A 19328-nucleotide genomic window follows, 5' to 3' on the forward strand; every position below is an offset into this window, starting at 1 on the left:
TTGACCCTTCACAATATTCTTTTTTTGGGGAGGGGGTGGTAACTTTTGAAGTGTAGGTACGAATTTGACAAATATTCTTTTCTGTGTATTTAAGACACATATTCACTATTTTCTGTATCTTTAGAAATAAGTACATCTCAGTGTGTGTGTATCTGTGTGTGCTAAAAATACAACAGTTCACATCTCAGTTGCATGTGCTATTCGGGTTTTGTTGTCTGCATTTTCCCTGTTTACTGTCTATGTGTCTCTCAGTTGTATTAAATGGCCTCTGGGGATTACGCCTGTCACATACAGGCATTCCTACACATTCAATTTATGGTGCAGGATGTGGGTAACAGTGCTTAATACAACATTACTATTACATGACTGCAAATCTACATTACCATATGATACCAAAATATACACATGCAGTCCAGCCGTTAGACTTGTTTTGTCAGGATATTACATATGTAATGATATAAAAACAATATGAGACTCTTCCTGCCATATTCTCTACTGTATGCAGTACTTGCCTTGAACAATACAGGTTTTATACTAGCAATTAATTTACTACTTCTTTTATTTTTATTTCCTATGACAGTAAAAGCATGAGTATTACTAACCTGTGTCATGTCACAACCTCACCAGGCAGCTGATGTGGGCCTACTGGTTTGTGGCCCACTCTGTTGCAGCTGTGGGGGACACAAGAGGAATATTTAGCTATACCAATCCATGATATACCTGAGCTGGCAATTATTACACACATAATGGGGTGATACTTACACATATCTGGCCCATCCCCTGATGCTCTAGCCTCTTGGAGCTGCTCCTCCATGAGGTCCCCCTTCCACCGCTTCAGGTTGGCATTGTGGTGTCTGACCTGCTCACCAGTTCAGGGTATGCCAGTGGCACTGGTGAGGTCATGGTTGAGATGGTCCCAGGCCTCTGCCTTATATTGGGAGCCCTGGTACTGGCCCTGCAGCAGTCACTGTGCATGGTCTTTTACTAGGAGTCCTGCCATGATCTTGGACTCCTGGATGCACCAGCTCTATGCCTGGAAGTGCACTCTTTCTCTCCTTACTGCCATAGTGCCTGCAAGGGGAAGCTACAACCAGTTATGAGATGTATTTCCGCCTCTTGGGTTTAAGTTGGCCCGAATTCCTGCACTTTTCCCTGATTGGCCGGTTTTAAAAAGGCTAAGCTATGGGCTAACCTGCTTACCTAAGGTTGGCATTGTTTAAAGAGTATACCACTGGGCACAATGAGTTAGCTGGTCTTCACATTGCTCACACCTCCTAAGCTGACCTGTGCAAAGATTAGCGTTACTTACATTAGACTTTCATTATAATGCCTTTCTGGCATTGTGTTATTATTCATTACACCTTATATGTATGCCTGGTATCCTTGACTGATTTGTACGTACACTCTGTGGGTTCCTTGCATTTTATTGGAGACTTCAACACTCTATTACAATTACACCTCACTTCTGAGCTTACTGCTGTACTCCAGTTCACATATTTATGTTATGTAGTGGGTTATGGCACAAATGACTCTATACTGATGCCTTTCACAGGTTCAGTTTGGTTATACTATGGTGATGACTCATTCATCTGTACTTCTGTGATGGCTTGTTGGATAACTACTGGGACTATGGTGTATATGATCCTGGGTTCAAGACCTGCATGGCTGTTTGTTTTGTTGATGGGCAGAACAAGGGCCATTGGATACAGAGTGATTAAGGAACTTTTGGGCAGTTGTAAGTGGGTTTCCATGATGGTAAGCACTGCTAACCTGCTGTTACATCTGCTTACAGAGAGTTAGCTTGAGAATTGCTTAGCCAGTGTAGGCATTGCTTACCACCATGCAAATGGGTTTACACTTGCTTACCACTGCTTAAATATGCTTACTACTGCTTATTGGTGCTAAGACCTGCTTACTAGTGCATTATTCATTATGACACTGACACCTCACATGTGCATTTACAACAGTACTACAGTTCATAAATATATGTTATTTAGTGGGTTATGCAACAAAAATATTGGTCATAACGTGCATTACCATGTAAAATTGGATGTGTTGCAGTGGGACTCGAACTGGGAATGCCTACTCGTAAGGTGAATGCTCTGTCCACTACACTATTGCTCTGCTGCTTCATTTGCATATATCTTTCATGTTATCTTCTTCAGCCTTTTAAGCTGCTTTAACCATAGCTCAGCGATGGGCACACCCATGCACCTACGGTTAGCTGTAATTGAATGTTTTTTTAAAAAAAAGGTTTCTTCATTTTATTTCTATATTCTGTTGCTGTTATACACAAGGGGGACTGTTGGTGGGAATATGCGGTCACCTGTGAGTGGTGTTGCTCACTGCATTCCCCTTTCTGCTGTTCTACATTGTGGGGGCATGTTTATTCTGAGAGCTCTGCTCTCAGACACACCTCCCTGCACTCTTACATGCTCCATGTAAGTCAAGGAGCTTGGGCAGCGTGCATCATTAATATGCATGGCACGCTGCCATCCTGCTCCTAAACGGTCGCTTACATGCAGGACTAAGCTAGTCCTGCATGGAAGATTAGTAAATCCAGGGGACTGACTTAGATGAGAATCAAACCCAACTAGTGCTTGTAAGGTAAATAGCATAACCATTCTGCCAGGTTACACTACTGTTGACTACCTTATGACAGATCGTTAACAGCATGCACAAGCCTACTAAAGCCATACATTTATAACAGAGAAGTGCATGAAATTTAGAGAGGGTTGTATGTCAGCAAAGACTTCCAATACTCTCTACTCTTTTTTCCTATTATTTTATATAAAAATTCCAGCAAACACACCCCATTGGGGGTTCACATATTATAGGTTCATAGGTTCATAGGTTAATTCTAGGCTAACTGCCCTTGTGGGCCATTTTAAGCCTAGCCAGTTACCCCATGTGAGAATCAAACCCTGCACCTTATGTCTGTAAGGTAAATATCTTAACCATTATGCCAACCTCCCACCCCATAAAACTCTGAATCTCTGACCACGGAAAGGAGAGATCTAACAAACTAATCCAAGAATGGCAACACCACAGGCAACCAAGTACTCAAGCAGCAGCAAAACATACTAACCAAAACCTTCCTTTCTAGCTTACACAGCAAGAAACCCTTGTTTTCCCCTCTCTTGTTTTTATTTTCTATCAACATATAAATTTATTCCAAAGATATTCATTCCAACAAATGAAAAGCCTGGACAGGAAACTATACAATGATACCTGCATCAAAATATTACAATGTCAGAAAGCATGGTAAATGGTAAAGGAAAGAAAATAAAACAGTGAATATATGAAGCCTCATAATGTGCAATAGAATTGGCAGCACTATAACAAGAAATTGTTTCAAACATTCAGTTCAGTTTCCTCTCTTTTACATTTTTTTGTATAATAAACAGTGGCACCTATACCCATGCAATCTTCATCAGACAAGGACCAAGATCTAGAAAATCAAAATGAATATGACACCCAAACTTGTAATCAAAATGATGTACTGCCAATCACCTTAGTGAAACAGGTGACAACACATCAAGGTAGAAATTAATAACAACCCACACACCTGGCTGACATCAAGCCCTCTCACAGATGACAACAGCATTTATTAAAGTAATTGCTCTGTCATTTCCACTTCCGCTATTTTTTCCAAAACCTTCTCATTTAGTTCATATGTGATCATCCGTATTCCATAGTATACCTGGATAATGTTTTCTATAATCTTTGTTCTCATTTTTATTTCAGTAAATGCTGTGAAGCTGTGTAAATATATTTTTACATATTTTCCAAAGTATATTATTTTCACAAAATATTTGCAATCATTTCTGACTTTCATCGAACATAATATACAATGTGAATGTGAATGTCAGTTTATCTATTCATAGTGTGCAACTCTCTTGTACTTCTTTTAAATGTGGTATTATTTCTTCCTCTGGCATTTCATTTGCAACTTCTTTAGCATCACCATCATCATCAGATAATTGTTTAATTCTCAAGGAGATTACTTGATATAAGTATATTAATTTATAGATAAGAACTTTCTACTTCTTTTAACTCCTTCTGTGGTGTCAAAATTTTATTTCTGGTTTTTATAATTTCCATTTATGCTTTCATTTTTGTAGTTTCATTTATTGATAATGGAGATGTTTCTTCCATTCTTCCTTTAACTAAAATATTTGTTTTGTTAACTATTTTGTCATTCCTTTTTCATTTAGTTTAACTTTTTCTTAATTTTTCCATTTTTTTCTAATTTTTCTGTTTTTTTCCTAATTATTTTATGAAAAAAAATCTCATGAAATGTTTGAATTTCCATGAGTGACATATCTGAATAACATTTAAATTGTTGTTTTCTGAATACCATATTCTGTCCTTACTTTAGGCCAGTCATCATGTTTAATACAGTTTACAGGAAAATTTCTTATTTTAATGACAGTAACATAATATTTTGGAAAATTACACAATTGTTTACAAAAAATTCTCAGTTTATTCTTATTCATTTTTACGTATGTGTTAACATGATAAAATACTAAAATATAAAGTCAAAGTCAAAAGTCAAAGTCAAAGTAAACTTTATTGTCATTCAGAAATCACACAAGTGCAAAAAGTGAACAAAACTCTCCCCGGGATTCAGCAAGCTCTGCATGGAGTGCAAAAATAGTGCAAGAGCTGCTGGAGGCAATATGACCACCGAAAGATCCAGAAACAAGCTCCTGGGACATGCACGAGCATTCTTGCACTATTCCTATACAAACACAGATCCTGTATGCTAATTACCCCATTTGCAGATGAAAACCATGCAAATGAGGGGAATTAGCATTCCAGGAAGGTGGCAGCCATCCATGCAGGATTAGTGTAACCTGCAGAAATGCATTTGGCTAGTAACCAAGTACATTTCTGCAAACTACAAAACGGAGCCATGACAGCTCCAAATAAAGGGTGTATATAATGTGGAAGGCATGCCAATGGCCAAATATATGACCATTGGCATGGAAAATAGTTTCAAAATAACAAAAAATAACTTTTATTTTTTTTTTGGCTGAATTTCACTGTTTAAGTGTAGGGCAGCAGTGTGCAAACAGGATCGGATGGAAAATAAAAATAAAACCTTGTAAAAAGCTTTTTAGGCAAAATCACAATTTTGCCATTATAGTCAATGGCAGGCAGAAGACAACAAGGCCACTGAATAGTGGTTGCTAAGGGGGGAAGGCTCAGTGTTAGACTTGTAACTAGGCATTAGCAGTTAGTTCTATGCAAATGAGGGTAATGATACTGAATCACAGATTTTCTCTCATTGCTAGTCAGCACCCAACCATGTAGGTGCAGGAAAACCATGGTGCAATCCTAAGAGTTAGCTGACATCATTGAGGGGTGTGTCAGGCATACTGTAAGCTTATTGGAGCTCTGTGGCTTGGTTTGCCCTTAGCTTAGCAAAGCTAAGGAAAGGGGTGTGTCTGAAACTGCCTAGCAGTATTTACATTGCCTCAATGGGTGTGTGCACCACGCATCAGGTTTTAAACAAAAAAAAAAAATTAAACCAGGAAATAGCACCTCCATTCACATCTGAGCACTGTGTTTGAGTGGTGCGCCTCGTGGCTTAAACAGGAAGGCAATGGGAAGGGAAAACAGCCGTAGGAAGGTAATCAAGGAGAACTAGCATAGCTGGCAGGTGAAATGTATCTGAATCAGCCAATTACAGAGGTAGCAGCCCAGACCAGAACACTACTACAAACTATGCAAATACCTTTCTTCTGGTTTTTCCCACAAACTCTAACCACCGGTGTACACAAATAGGAAATTTTACCTAACAAAAGCAACAAAATGATAGGGGCTGCTTTTGCTCTCATAAATCAACATGTGGAAGAGGCTGAGGGTGGTGAGGATGAGAATGCTGATGACCAACCCACAGTGAGGAGAAGGAGAAGAGTGTACAGATCCAGGGTAAACTACCAGGGACTACATGAGCTGGAGATAGTGGAGCACTATACAGTGGACAGGGATCTCCTACAGCAAATTGTTGAGCTGTGCCGGCCACGCCTCACACACAGAACCAACATAGGGGAACCCATCTCAGTGGATACCAAGGTATGTGTAGGCTTAAGAATACTAGCCACAGGTATCTTCCAAAGGCCAACTGGGGATATCATGGGGATCTCACAGGCATCAGCATCCAGGGTACTCCACCAGTTCCTGGATGCCATGTCAGCACATGCTGGTGAGCACATATATTTTCTCAACACCCATGAGGCATTGACCAGCAATACACATCTCTTCCACCAAAGAGCAGAATACTCTGAGGTAGTGGGTGCTATAGACTGCATGCACATACAGATCAAAGCACAACCTGGCAAGCAGGGTAGAGTATACATAAACCGCAAGGGCTTCCCCTCCATCAACTGCCAGGTCACGTGCGATGCCCAGGGCATGATAATGAATGTGTGTGCTGGCAGCCCTGAAAGCTATCACGACTCCCACATCTAGCATATGACGCAGCTACACCAGAGATTTGCCAATGGGGACATCCTATATGGCCATCTAGTGGGGGTTGCTGGTTATGCACTGGAGCCATGGCTGATGACACCCATCAGAAATGCGCACACACCCAAACAAGAACTCCATAATGAGGCACACACACAGACCAGAATAATAACAGAGCATGTGTTTGGGATGCTCAAGTCATGGGTCCAGTGCCTGGACATATCTGGTGGAGCCTTGCAGTACTCACCAGCTACATGTACACAAATTGTCATTGTATGTGCCATCTAACACAATGTGATCCTGTGGAAACAGCTGCAGCAGGAACAGCATGGGGCAGGCAACACAGCCCTCCACCATTGCCAAGGCCAGCACAGGCACAAAGTGACTTGGAGAAAGAACAACCTGAGCCTGCCCCTGTAGGCAGAAGGAGGCATGCCCAGTATGCCCAGGCCTTGGCAAAGAGGCAACACATAGCACATACACTGACTTGGTAGTAACCCAGGAAATGACACCTCTCTGTCTCTAACACACACATACAGTAAAAAAGATGCCAAACATGACACTACCTGTGCTTAACCATGTATAGGGAGTGTAAGATGTGTATCCAACATAGTCAGCCTGCCAGCACCATCCTCAGTACTGGCACAGCCACAAGGTAAGTCACTGTCACTATCAATTTCTGAATGTAGTAGTATTTTCTGCTACCTGTATCTATGGTGTAGATGTGATCATGTAAGGGAATCAGGTAGCTGAATGGGATGGCAGCAGATAGTAGACACCTATATCAGCAGCATGAAATCCATAACAAATACTGGTGTCAGCATAGTAGGCAGTACTAGACAAGGTGATAAAACTCACTGCAGGACATGGGGTGGGCCAAATGTGTGTCCATAGGACACCCACATGCATGTCAGTGAGGCTCACATATCCAACAACAGTTTCAGCCAGCAGGAGAGGTGTAGACAAACACAAAGAAAGGCTATGCTAAGGCCTCTGATTGATGGCTATGGAGAACAACCCCCCCTCCAGACCTACCAAGACAGACTACAACAGGTTACACAGTGGAATGTTAGTTCTGAAGGGTAAGAAATCTGAAACTGAAATGAAGGTCAATAAAACCTAAGAACTGCACTACACTGATATGCTTCTAGTCTGCATGATAGGTCAGAATACAGAATGAAATGGAAGCCAACAGAGAACCTGAAATACCAGTACAGTCATAGCAAATATTTACAGTTGTCAGGTGTGCCCCCCAATCCTATATAGAAATTTAGTAACATGTACGTGTGGGTATAATAACAGTGGAATACAGATTACCAGAGTTGGCCAAAGTAGCAGGATAGATTGTTGCACATGTACAAAATGCAGGGCTCTGTGTGTTATGTTGTGTGTTGTATATCGTGTGAAAGTGGTCACCATGTAGGCATGGTGTGGTGTGTCCCAGTGGCCAATGGTCAGTATTGATGACAGGGCCAAGTTCTCACAACTGCAGTGCCAACACAATGCATCCCAGCAAGACACAATCCAGCAGTAATCCATACTAGTTGTTTGGATGTAATATCTGTCATCATCTGAAAGATGGACATGTCATGAATGTGGGCTCAGACCTACAAACAGTTCACAGGTGGAAGTACCATAGACAGAAAGTGTATAAAATGTTGCTGTCAAATGGACACACCTTTGGAGTTGTACATATAGGTTGGCAGCACATTAGTTGGCTGTGTAGTGTGGAATACTGATATATTCTGGCCAAACACTGGCAGACCACAAAAGACACAGGTATGAAGTACTGAGAAACCACTGATGTCCCTGTGCAAGCCAGCATAAGTGGAATGCCCCAAGTATATCTGTGAGTCAGCTGCAAGTAGCTTCCATAACACACATGCACTTAGCTCACCCCACCATCAGCCACAGGTACCTCACAGGTCATATCCCTGCTGTTGTAAATGAATACAATATGACCCCCACCTCTGTATGAGAATAGCCATAGAATGCAGCATGCTGAAGAAGTGTCCCATGCAGGTGTGTCCCTAGCTGTAAGGAGCACCCTGCCAGCATCCACACCAATGGATCAATAAGGACAGAAACTATTGACATTAGCACTTGCACACCTACCCTGTCATCCCAGGGGAATACTGTGGCTTGCAGCCTGGGACTGTAGGAGTGACTCAATGCACTGGCCTACTACAGATGGCCTGCATCACTAACAAATGCCCTACAGTCCTCTGTCAAAGGCCTGTGTCTCACCTGTACTGCCAATGTATGTTATCTCATGGACTCCCGAATAACGACATAACACAGTTCACAGAACACAAATACAAGGCCATGCCAACTAATCCTAGTAATATGTCCACCATGTCTTACTGAATGAACTGTGGATCAACCCCTAAATACTGCTAGGATGAAGTGATAACTATGGGGATACTTATCAGATATTGTTTGCATAATGTTCGGAAGAGGATAGAATAACGGGAGGGGGGGGGAGTAGAAGCATGGATGCCATGGAGTGTGTGAAGTCTGAAAGTCAGATGTGTGCACATACTATCCCTTCCTGCAAACACAGGAATGGGTGGCTACAAACCTGCTCATAAACCACAATGTGTGGGAGTAATGACCAGAAATATGAGCCCTGCCTCTGGGTAACCTGTGTGAATCTGTACAGCTGTGAGGTATGGTCACAGAAGGAAATGGCCATTCTGTCACGTCAATACATGTGCAAACATGGGATACTCAGCCACCCGTTACCAAGGTGATGAACCATTTACACAGGCCCATCACCAAGTTTCTGCAGCTCCCCCTCCAGAATGACATGATTGTGCAAGAATATGTTGGCTGCAGACCACAATATTGAACATAGCTTCATTCTTGTATTCCCTAGGAAATTACTGCAAGCAAATACGTATACCTGTCAGTAGTTGATGACATAAAACATCACAGTGTAAAACAGTGCACATGTCTGAATATCTCTGCTAACACCAAAACCATGTAGCAGAAGCAGCACAGAAACAATAAGTTACAGTATCCCACTATCCTTTGGTCATTGTGACCCCATATTGTCAACCGATCTACAGATATCCTGCAGAAACAGGTCGCTAGCTGTAGGTGTAGAACACAAATGCCTGCACTAGACTATAACCTACCTGGAATGGATTCATACATTCAATACAGAAGGCCATACTGGGCATGCTCCCACACTTATAGAAATGAAGCCCATGTCTGGCAACAACAGTGGACTATACATATCTGTCAGTCACAGATGTCTGTGCACTCACTCCACAATGCACACCAGTCATGCTTTGCACACACATTGGATAGGAATACACACATATATCCAAGGACAACACACTATAATAGGCCAAACATGCATATACATAGATATGGGGAAGAGAGTGACAGACAGTGACAAAGAGCTTCCCATCATGAGGCCTGTCCCACCCAGCACACATCCAATTGGCCAATACCACTTGATGTGCAAATGTCTATCACTGTAGACATTTGCTTCTGGTAGCCCTCAGAACTATAGTGTCTGTGGTGCTTGTGATAACCGTGTAACATGACAGTATAAGTCATTATTCATCTAGCAGTTGTATACACAGTCCTGTCAAATGTAAACCTGTGTGTGACTGAGTGTTGTGGGTGTGCTCCCAGATGAATGGTTTATGGCCCATTCACACACACTGCATTCCCCATTGCACTACTTTACCCAGCCTGCTGCTGTCATTCACCTTGAAATATACCTTTGGAGAAGAGCTAACCCTATATGCTGCATGGCATATGCTATAACTGCATAATGCTGTAGCATGATGTACTAGTTAGGTAGGAGTTCTAATCACAGACATGGCAACTGTGAGACTCAATGGGTGTTTGTGTGTGTAGGGATCAATGCTTTTGATGACAGTCACCGTCACTACACTTTCCATTGCCCTACTTTGGCAAGCTTGCTGATGTCATTCACCTTGAAATACACCTTTGGGGAAGGGCTAGACCTATAAGCTGAATGGTGTGCTATAACTGTGTAATACTATAGTGTAATGCACTAGTTAGGTAAGAGTTCTAATCCCAGACATGGTGACTGTGTGTGTTTGTAGGGATCACTGGTTTTGAGGCCAGTCACAGTCACTACACTGTCCATTGCCCTACTTTGGCAAGCCTGCTGATGTCATTCACCTTGAAATACACCTTCGGAGAAAGGCTAACCCTCTAAGCTTGATGGCACATGCAATAAATGCGGTACACTGTAGTAGCAATACATAACTAGGTAGGGGGTTGAATCTCAGTACTGTCAAGTGTGTGTCATCAGTATCCTGTGTGGAGGTAGCTGTGCTTGTGTAATAACAGGACTCGTTGTGGGGTGGGTTTTGCAAATTTTTTATATTGAGGACCTACTATATGTCACAATGTCCACCTTACAAGGACAACAGATGTCAAATAGCAGAGAGGCTGGTGTAGATAATCCATACCCCTAAATGTGACATGGATTGGTGGACAATATAGGCAACCCTTGTATTACCCAGAAAACACTCTTCACCCATGTCTCATACACACACTTGGATAGACAACAACAACTATATTGGTATTTCCCTGCATATTGCCCACAGATAGTCACCACTGTGTCATCGCAGTGGACTACAGAGGACATGGCACCCTGTTTCATCCCTACATTAGGCAAATAATTGCTTAAAGTGGTCCTTTGCTATGTTCCCCACTGGACGCCTGCAACATCTGTAGTCAGCAAATGTAACCAACAAAGGAAATATCATTTCTTATACACATGCCCTGTATGGATAGATGCCAATAATACCAGTGAATACCTGTATCATGCTGTCAATGTAGGTTCAGGCTCAATCTCAGATCCATCGCCAGTTCTCATCACATGAGATCAGGAATATCACATCAGATGATAACAATCTGTCCACACAACATGCCCCAGACCCCAGGTACACTTTCACATGTCACAGAATATGCATGTGGGACATGTGCACAACCCAGACACCGTCCATGTTATGGAATATAGAACACATACATGGCAAGCATTGCACAGCTCTAGCTACCCACAATAGTAATAAACTAAAAAATAAGCATTCTGGTAGTCAGTCCATTTTATTGTATAAAAATCAGTTAAGCACTTTCATCAAACACAGTTGACTTCATCAGAATTAAATATATATATATAAATATATATATATATATATATATATATATATATATATATAGAGAGAGATATATATATATATATATATATATATATATATATATATATATATATATATATATAAACGCAATATACAGATTATATAAATACATGTGTGTGTGTGTGTGTGTGTGTGTGTGTGTGTGTGTGTGTGTGTGTGTGTGTGTGTGTGTGTGTGTGTGTGTGTGTGTATATATATATATATATATATATATATATATATATATATATATATATATATATATATATAAATATATATATATATGTGTGTGTATATATATAAATAGACCCATATCCTTGTTATGTATAGACATGACTGTTGTATATACCTTCCCAGATGTATCACACCGTATTTAGCTGATATGTTTAGATGTAACACTATACGTTATTCAACACTAATATCACTAACAAGCACTACAGACTTTTAAAAGTCATAGCAGTTTTTCAATATTATTCAGTATGTGTACTGACAGATATATTGGAAAAAACAACAGCTGTCTTCACAGGTGTGATGGCTTAGTGGTTAGGTGCTGTGACTTTAGTGTACAGGGGCCTGGGTTTGAGACCTGCAACGACTTGATCTTCTTGCTGGGCAAAACAAGGGCTGTTGGATACAGAGTGGTTAAGGCAGTTTTGAGCAGTTTTAAGTGGATTTGTGTGATGGTAAGTACTGCTAAAGTACTATTAAACGTATAGGCACTAACACGGTGTAGGCTTCGCTTACCAGTGCACAAATCTGCTTAGCAGTTACATTTAAGTAATGCTTACACCTGCTAAGCATGGCTCAGCCCTGGTAACCAGTAATCACATTCCAGTCTGATAAAATAGCAGGGTAATGATATCTTTAATAAGTGTATTTAATTCCATGTACATAACATGCATCTATGTGCTGTAATTACAGTAGCAAGGGGTGTGAATCTACTGTCTGGGACTCCTGAGTATATATGGCTTGTACAACACTCTTTTCCATTTGAATGTGTTTCATACATGGGTAGTATCCCAGGTTATATGCAGTCATCCTGGCCTGTAGTGTATCATTACGTTACTACTGTTGACAGTGCATTCCCAACTAAAAGTAGATTGCAGATTGTAGTACTGGAGCCAAACACCCCTGCATGCAAAGATGGAATCTGAGTCCTCACTATCATGTTCTTGGAGTGTGAGCTGTGTGTTGTTAAGTATTTACTACTGGATATTGATCTGAAATGTGGATATTAACTGTAGACTGCTGTGTGTATAGGACATGTCATTGGCTGCTGTCATGTAGTAGGGGTATACCTATCAGTGCCAGTTGTCTGTCTGTCACCACAGTCATCCTACTGCATAACCATTTGGCTAGCTGATGTCTGTCTGTCCTCTGTACAGATGTATAGATGTCGGGAGTCCATCTTGGGTGCTTACAGGCAATCTATGCTTGAGTGAAACTGACATGTCTGCCCAGCTGTGTTATGAATGCTACAGCTAAGAATCCACATCCTGTATGCACCACATGCCAGGGATACCACAACTACACTACCACAGTCAACAGAACATGCTTGGGTACAGGTCTCCAAGACAGACACTGACTATGTTATGTAATACATGTTGCATATATGTCAACTGGAGCACTTCACTGGCCCTCTGCAAGAGGTAACCAGATGATTGGATGTCGCATGTAACTCTCACCCTGAGGATCACCCCTGTGGTATCTGTTGATAGATGGCCTGCTGGCAAATGGCAGGTGACATACCACTGTATACACATGCCCTACACTTCCCATCTCTCCATGGAAAATAGCCTGTTACACACCTATGAGCACCTGCACTGATGGACCCCAGTACTGACAAATGTGTGTGTGTGCATTACTGAGAATAACAGTCTCTGTGTGTTTGTAGACCTGCAGTTGATATTACCCTGAGGGTCTTCACACTCACCGCACCCCCATTGTCATAGTCAGATGTGGCTGCTGCTGTACTGGACATTACATGTACCTTGTTACACTCTTCACCCTATGGGCTTCCTGGGGCTTGCAATACCAGCACAACACTGTTGTACAAATGGGTTGATAGGCATGGGATACTCTCTGAGTTTAGCAAGTGTGTGTATGCGTGCAAGTGTGCATATTTGTAGGATACAGCATTCTGAGGCCACATTCACCTAATACAATACGCCTTGCCACACAGTATTAGAGATAGTGATGTTGCTGACCATAGGAGAGCCATGACAATGCATCATCCAACTATCCATATCACATGTGTATTAGATGCATATCCCTGTAGTAGCACTCGTGGGATAGACAAGGGGTTGCATTGCAGACCTGGTCAATGTGTGATGGTGGGTATGTCAGAGTATTATCATGGGTTTCAGTGCATGCAATATCCACTGTGAGGTTTGGGTGCTGGGTATACTGTCTTTTCACCATGGTACCCCCAGTACATATCCCATGTTCCACTGTATGGGGACCACTATCACCATCAACCATACAGGTAACTGATAACACTATCCAGCCCAGTTAAGCATGTGCTGTGTGCAACTTATCTGTAACAGAATGGACACACTGACAAGATAGTTAGCACTGATAAGCCCAGGTCTGTCAGATGTGTGTATGACTGTTATGTATTTGTCAATGTGTATATGACAGTATGTCACACTATGTATTGTCCATAAACAGCCGGTACATCCCCCATTACCATACTGTACAGGGCCTGGGGTTGTTCTTTACATAACATGTAACCTGGATCACACCTCATCCTAAATACTGTGTGGTGTGTGCAATTAAGGCCACACACATCAGTAGGACTACATACTTAGGTAGGGGTTCTAGTCCTAGTGTTGCCAAGTAAGAGTGTGTGTGTGTGTGAAGGAATCTTCTTCCGTTTGCAGACTATAAATGTCCCAGGAGGTCATCTGTCCGAGAACTGCCTGGCAAATGCTAACATTTCACAGGTATCATCCTGTGAAAATACATTCCATCACAACTAGTGGTAGATGTGTACAGTGATAATGGGGTTAGTATATATTGCTGGGTGTGGCTCTTGTGGACACAGCCACCATCATTGCAGTTACTTTTGAGTGTATCCCTCGCTTAGCTGGCTGTAATACTGTACAGTTCATTTTAACAGGTAAAGTAGTTGTCAATCACACAATCTGCAGTTGTACAGCACCTCACACCCTCCAAATGGTAGGGCTGTGCCACCCACACCAGCACACCTATGTTTACTGAGTTGAGGATTGCACTACATTGGGGAAAGGTACATATACCCTGCCAGTACCATTGTTAATGACATTAAACTAGCAGACTGCTTATTACCCAATGTGGTGTTGTGCCTATAATGTCTTGGTGGAATTACATGGGCTAAAATGGGTTTCTTGCACAAGAACATACATCCATGTGTACAGTATTCTCTGTGCATTGCACCAACACCAAAGGCTCCGTGTGTGTTATACAGAAACATGTGGTGTGTACCACCCAGTACACTTACCTTTGTTCACTGTAGAAGGGCTACTGACATCTGCCACCATGCACTCACCTGTATACACCCCCAGACCTATCAGCCATGCGACACATGCAGTAACTGCTATACAGACCTGCGACATGTGTCCACCTATACGATATGGCACAGCCAAGGTGTCACCACAGTGCCATACCCCTTTCAGGAAACAACAGTAGACCAACATCCTGCTGACACATGGACAACTACAACACAAACAGAATACATTATGTAGACTACAATCACTCAGTGTTAATAACAGCTATAATTCATCATGGCTGGACAGCTACAATTCTGACATGTAAGCATTGAACTTTACTGCTGGCAACATGTTACACAGCATTAAGTTAGTACACCATAGTACAGTAACCCTATGCACCAGAACCATATTAGGCTGCCCCTGCATCAAGGTTATGGATGACAGGGATGTGGCACAGGTATCATCATATGCACGGGGCGTGTTGTTGGTTTGCCAGAGACCTAGGCTGAGCCATACGTTTGACATCATGTTGTGTGTGTGTGAGGGGGTTTAATTATTAATCGGACTGTTGTGATGTGGTGTGTGTAGGTATGGGGTTGCCCTTGATGTGTTGGTGATGTATGTGTATGCATGCACACAGTTCTGCCATGTGGTTGCCCTATATTGAGGTTTGTAGTACAGCTGCAGACCATACCTGGCAGGGTGTGCAGTTCACTGTCTCCTGCTACAGACATGAGAACTGTGCCTGACAGGGGTTCCATGGGCACCACCAGGTACAAGCCACAATATGGTATTCTCCCATGTTGATGACATATGTCCACTGGATCCAGGTCCTCTTGGGAACAATCAGGGCCACATGCATGTGGCCTGCTGTGTTGTGGTGTGGACAGCAACCCCCTGCAGTGATTGGGCTGGTACTGCCACTATGGGAGAAGCTCTGACTTCTGGCATGCCCACGTTGACCTCCAGCTGTTGGTGTTGTTGGCCTACATCCACGTGGCTGTCACACTACTCCCACCATATGCTTGAGCACAGATATTCCATGGCTGAGGATTCCCACCATCTCATCCAACCATCTATCCATGACCTCTGCAAAATACTTCTGGACACCTGCAAGATCACGGATGTTGTCAATAACAGCAAAATGAGTAGCCCTCTGCAACATCAGACCCTGTCTGGTATGCCATTGCATACATGCCTGCGTCTCCATGACAGCCTGAAACATGCATCTGATGGCACCATATGTGGCACCTCTGCCAGGGGCATGATGACCAGCAGCCCTCCTATGAGCACCCCTGTACATCTGCCTATGTGGTACCCCGCTGGACATCCGGCTATGGCTGCTGTGTCCAGACACATGTGCCATAGATACCACACTGTCCTATCCCATGCCACCAACTGCCAAATGTCCTTCGGCTATGGCTACTGCTGATGGGGTATGTATAGGCAATGTGACTGTGTGTGGGGATGGGGTGGATAACAGTGGGATGTCAAATGATGGTGCAGCTTCAGCCCCTGACAACCCCGCCTGTGCCTTAACACACCTATCATCATTATCGGTGTCTGTATGGAAACCAACATCAGATTGCCTGCAGGAAGGACCCTGACCCACCTCGCCACCTGTGAGGGGAAAACAAGAAATGCACTTTAAGACCTGTAAGTCATTGGTTAACAGTGTACACACACACACACACACACACACACACACACACACACACACACACACACACACACACACACACACACACACAATTACAAGTGAGGTTGCACAAAGATATTAGACACAGACCTCTCATTATCCATCTATCAACATGTATGACATATGGCAATCAACAGCATGTAATGCAGCTATATCAAATCCCTGTTATCAACATTATACATCTATGTGATGCATGCGTTGATTATGTAGGTGATGCCCCTTGCCCTGGAACACACTGCACCCATGTACGCAGTATTGCTGTGCACCTGTTCAGCACCCTGGCATGTGCTGTGCACCATAACTCACAGGTGTACACACCATTGCAGAATGTGCATATGTGTGTCAGTTATGCTTGCTCTGCTGCTCACAGCCCCTATGTGTTTCTCTGACACATACCTGGGATGATTTGTGGACAGATGTCATTTGTGAATGGATGTCTGATTTACAGATCTCATCATCAGCGGAGAATGTATGGCCAATAAAATAAAATTACACTGACAACCTTCAAACCTTACTGTGGCTATGGGGAGTGCACGCACCTTTATTGACATGTCACAGTCTTCCCTGATATGCCATGGGGGCCACATTACTGCATATGTTAACATTACATGAACCTGATATGTGATATATGACCTGTGGAATCAAATGCAGTATCAAACAAATGTGTTAGTTGTGCATATTTTGATTGAGATGCATACAATTTGTGGGTGCATATGTCTGCACACCCTTATCATGTTTTTTTTTTGCACTAACTGTTAAGTGTACTACAGAAGTCACAATTAATGGAAGGGGTATACTAGCAAGGGCCATCTGCATTTACCAGTATTTGGTCACTCTGCCCTACAAATATCCTCCAACTCTGCATGATTGCAAGGTCAACTCATGTGCACAGCCCTTGGATGTCACACAGTGCCGTCACCATTGCTGTGGAGTCAGGGTTATGTCTGCCACAATTAATGACCTTGGCTGTGTCCAGATAAAGCCATTCTTAGCAAGCTTTGGATCTCTGCTTCAGTGCACTGTTGTGTTTGAGGATGACACCCCCTCTTCATCCTCAGCCTTTTTGCAGATGCTTGACAACTATGGCCTACACATGTGTGTCATTTTGCAGTGTCCCAAACTCTGAACACCATGTATACCGGCCTATACCCTGCTAATGAATGGCAAATATACAGGTGCACACTGGCACCAGCAAGGTACAAATGAGGATGGTGGGGCTGAGGTGGGGTGAGGTGTTGGTTGTGTGGCACATGTATCTTAATTGATACTGTATGTAATTTTCCAACTTGGTCTTAGTACACCAGTACACATTGCAACACATGCCTTTGGGGGACATTTTGATGTTATGCATACGCTAACTGTATAGAGCCCTGGCTGATGTTTCCTGTGAAACAACTGTCCCATCTGATTACCCTAAGCCATGGGCCATACTTATACTGAGTCCAGGTGATTGCTGACACAGGTGCTGCACAGCCAGTACTTGCTAGACATTCCTGCAACTCCCTCAGTGTTGTGGCATGTTACTAGTCAGCCTGTATGACCAGTTTGCAACATGTGTCATCATCTGTCTTTGATGGCCATCTGTTTATTTTCTACATTAATCCTGTTCCATACATCCTCGCCACATACATGACTGTCTGCACTGTTTGCCATGGTATATGCAATGGTGAGGTAAGGCTACATATCCAACTTCTGCGTGCTACCTGTTGGGTATGGGATCCATTCCATGGCTTGTAAGATGTGTGCAAGCCATGGCTACCTCTATTGCAGGTAAGTGGGCACATTGATGGCCAAACGTCTTGGAAAGCAGACCATTTCTTGGTGTGACACTGAGGACCTTGCTGGAAGGTCCATACTCATGGATAGTGCATGTCGTCAGTACCTCAAAAGCTGCTTCCACAATATGTTATTTGGGTGTATGCACACATATGCTTTCAGTGTTTTTAAGGTATGTATTCCCCATATTTGCTGTCCTAACATAGGATTCCATATTACACATTCATTGCTCATGTTAGGACCACATTACAGGTTGTAAGGGTTGTGGAATGCAGTACTGTGATATGCTGTTGTGTAGATATGTAACAGTTGCCATTGGTTATATATCTGTGTGTGTGTGTGTGTGTGTGTGTGTGTGTGTGTGTGTGTGTGTGTGTGTGTGTGTGTGTGTGTGTGTGTGTGTGTGTGTGTGTGTGTGTGTGTGTGTGTGTGTGTGTGTGTGTGTGTGTGTGTGTGTGTGTGTGTGTGTGTGTGTGTATTATGTATCATTGGAATGTTTTCTGCTTCCACATTGGACATTCCCTATGGTAGACAGACTGTTCTGCATAATATCTTATTGATGCCATTCTGACATTGTACAGGTGAGATGGATTACTGTTAACTTCTTGTGGCTATGTTGTGTAGGGTCCTGGGTATGAGACTTGCAAGTGTTGATATCGTGTTGCAAGGCATATCTGTTTGGCTGTGAAGGAGGGGATGATATCAATAATTACAAGAGGTACTTAAATTGGGCCC

The sequence above is a fragment of the Protopterus annectens genome, chromosome 5.part1, assembly GCF_019279795.1.
Source record: "Protopterus annectens isolate FY-2018-M chromosome 5.part1, PAN1.0, whole genome shotgun sequence".
Taxonomy (NCBI): domain Eukaryota; kingdom Metazoa; phylum Chordata; order Ceratodontiformes; family Protopteridae; genus Protopterus; species Protopterus annectens.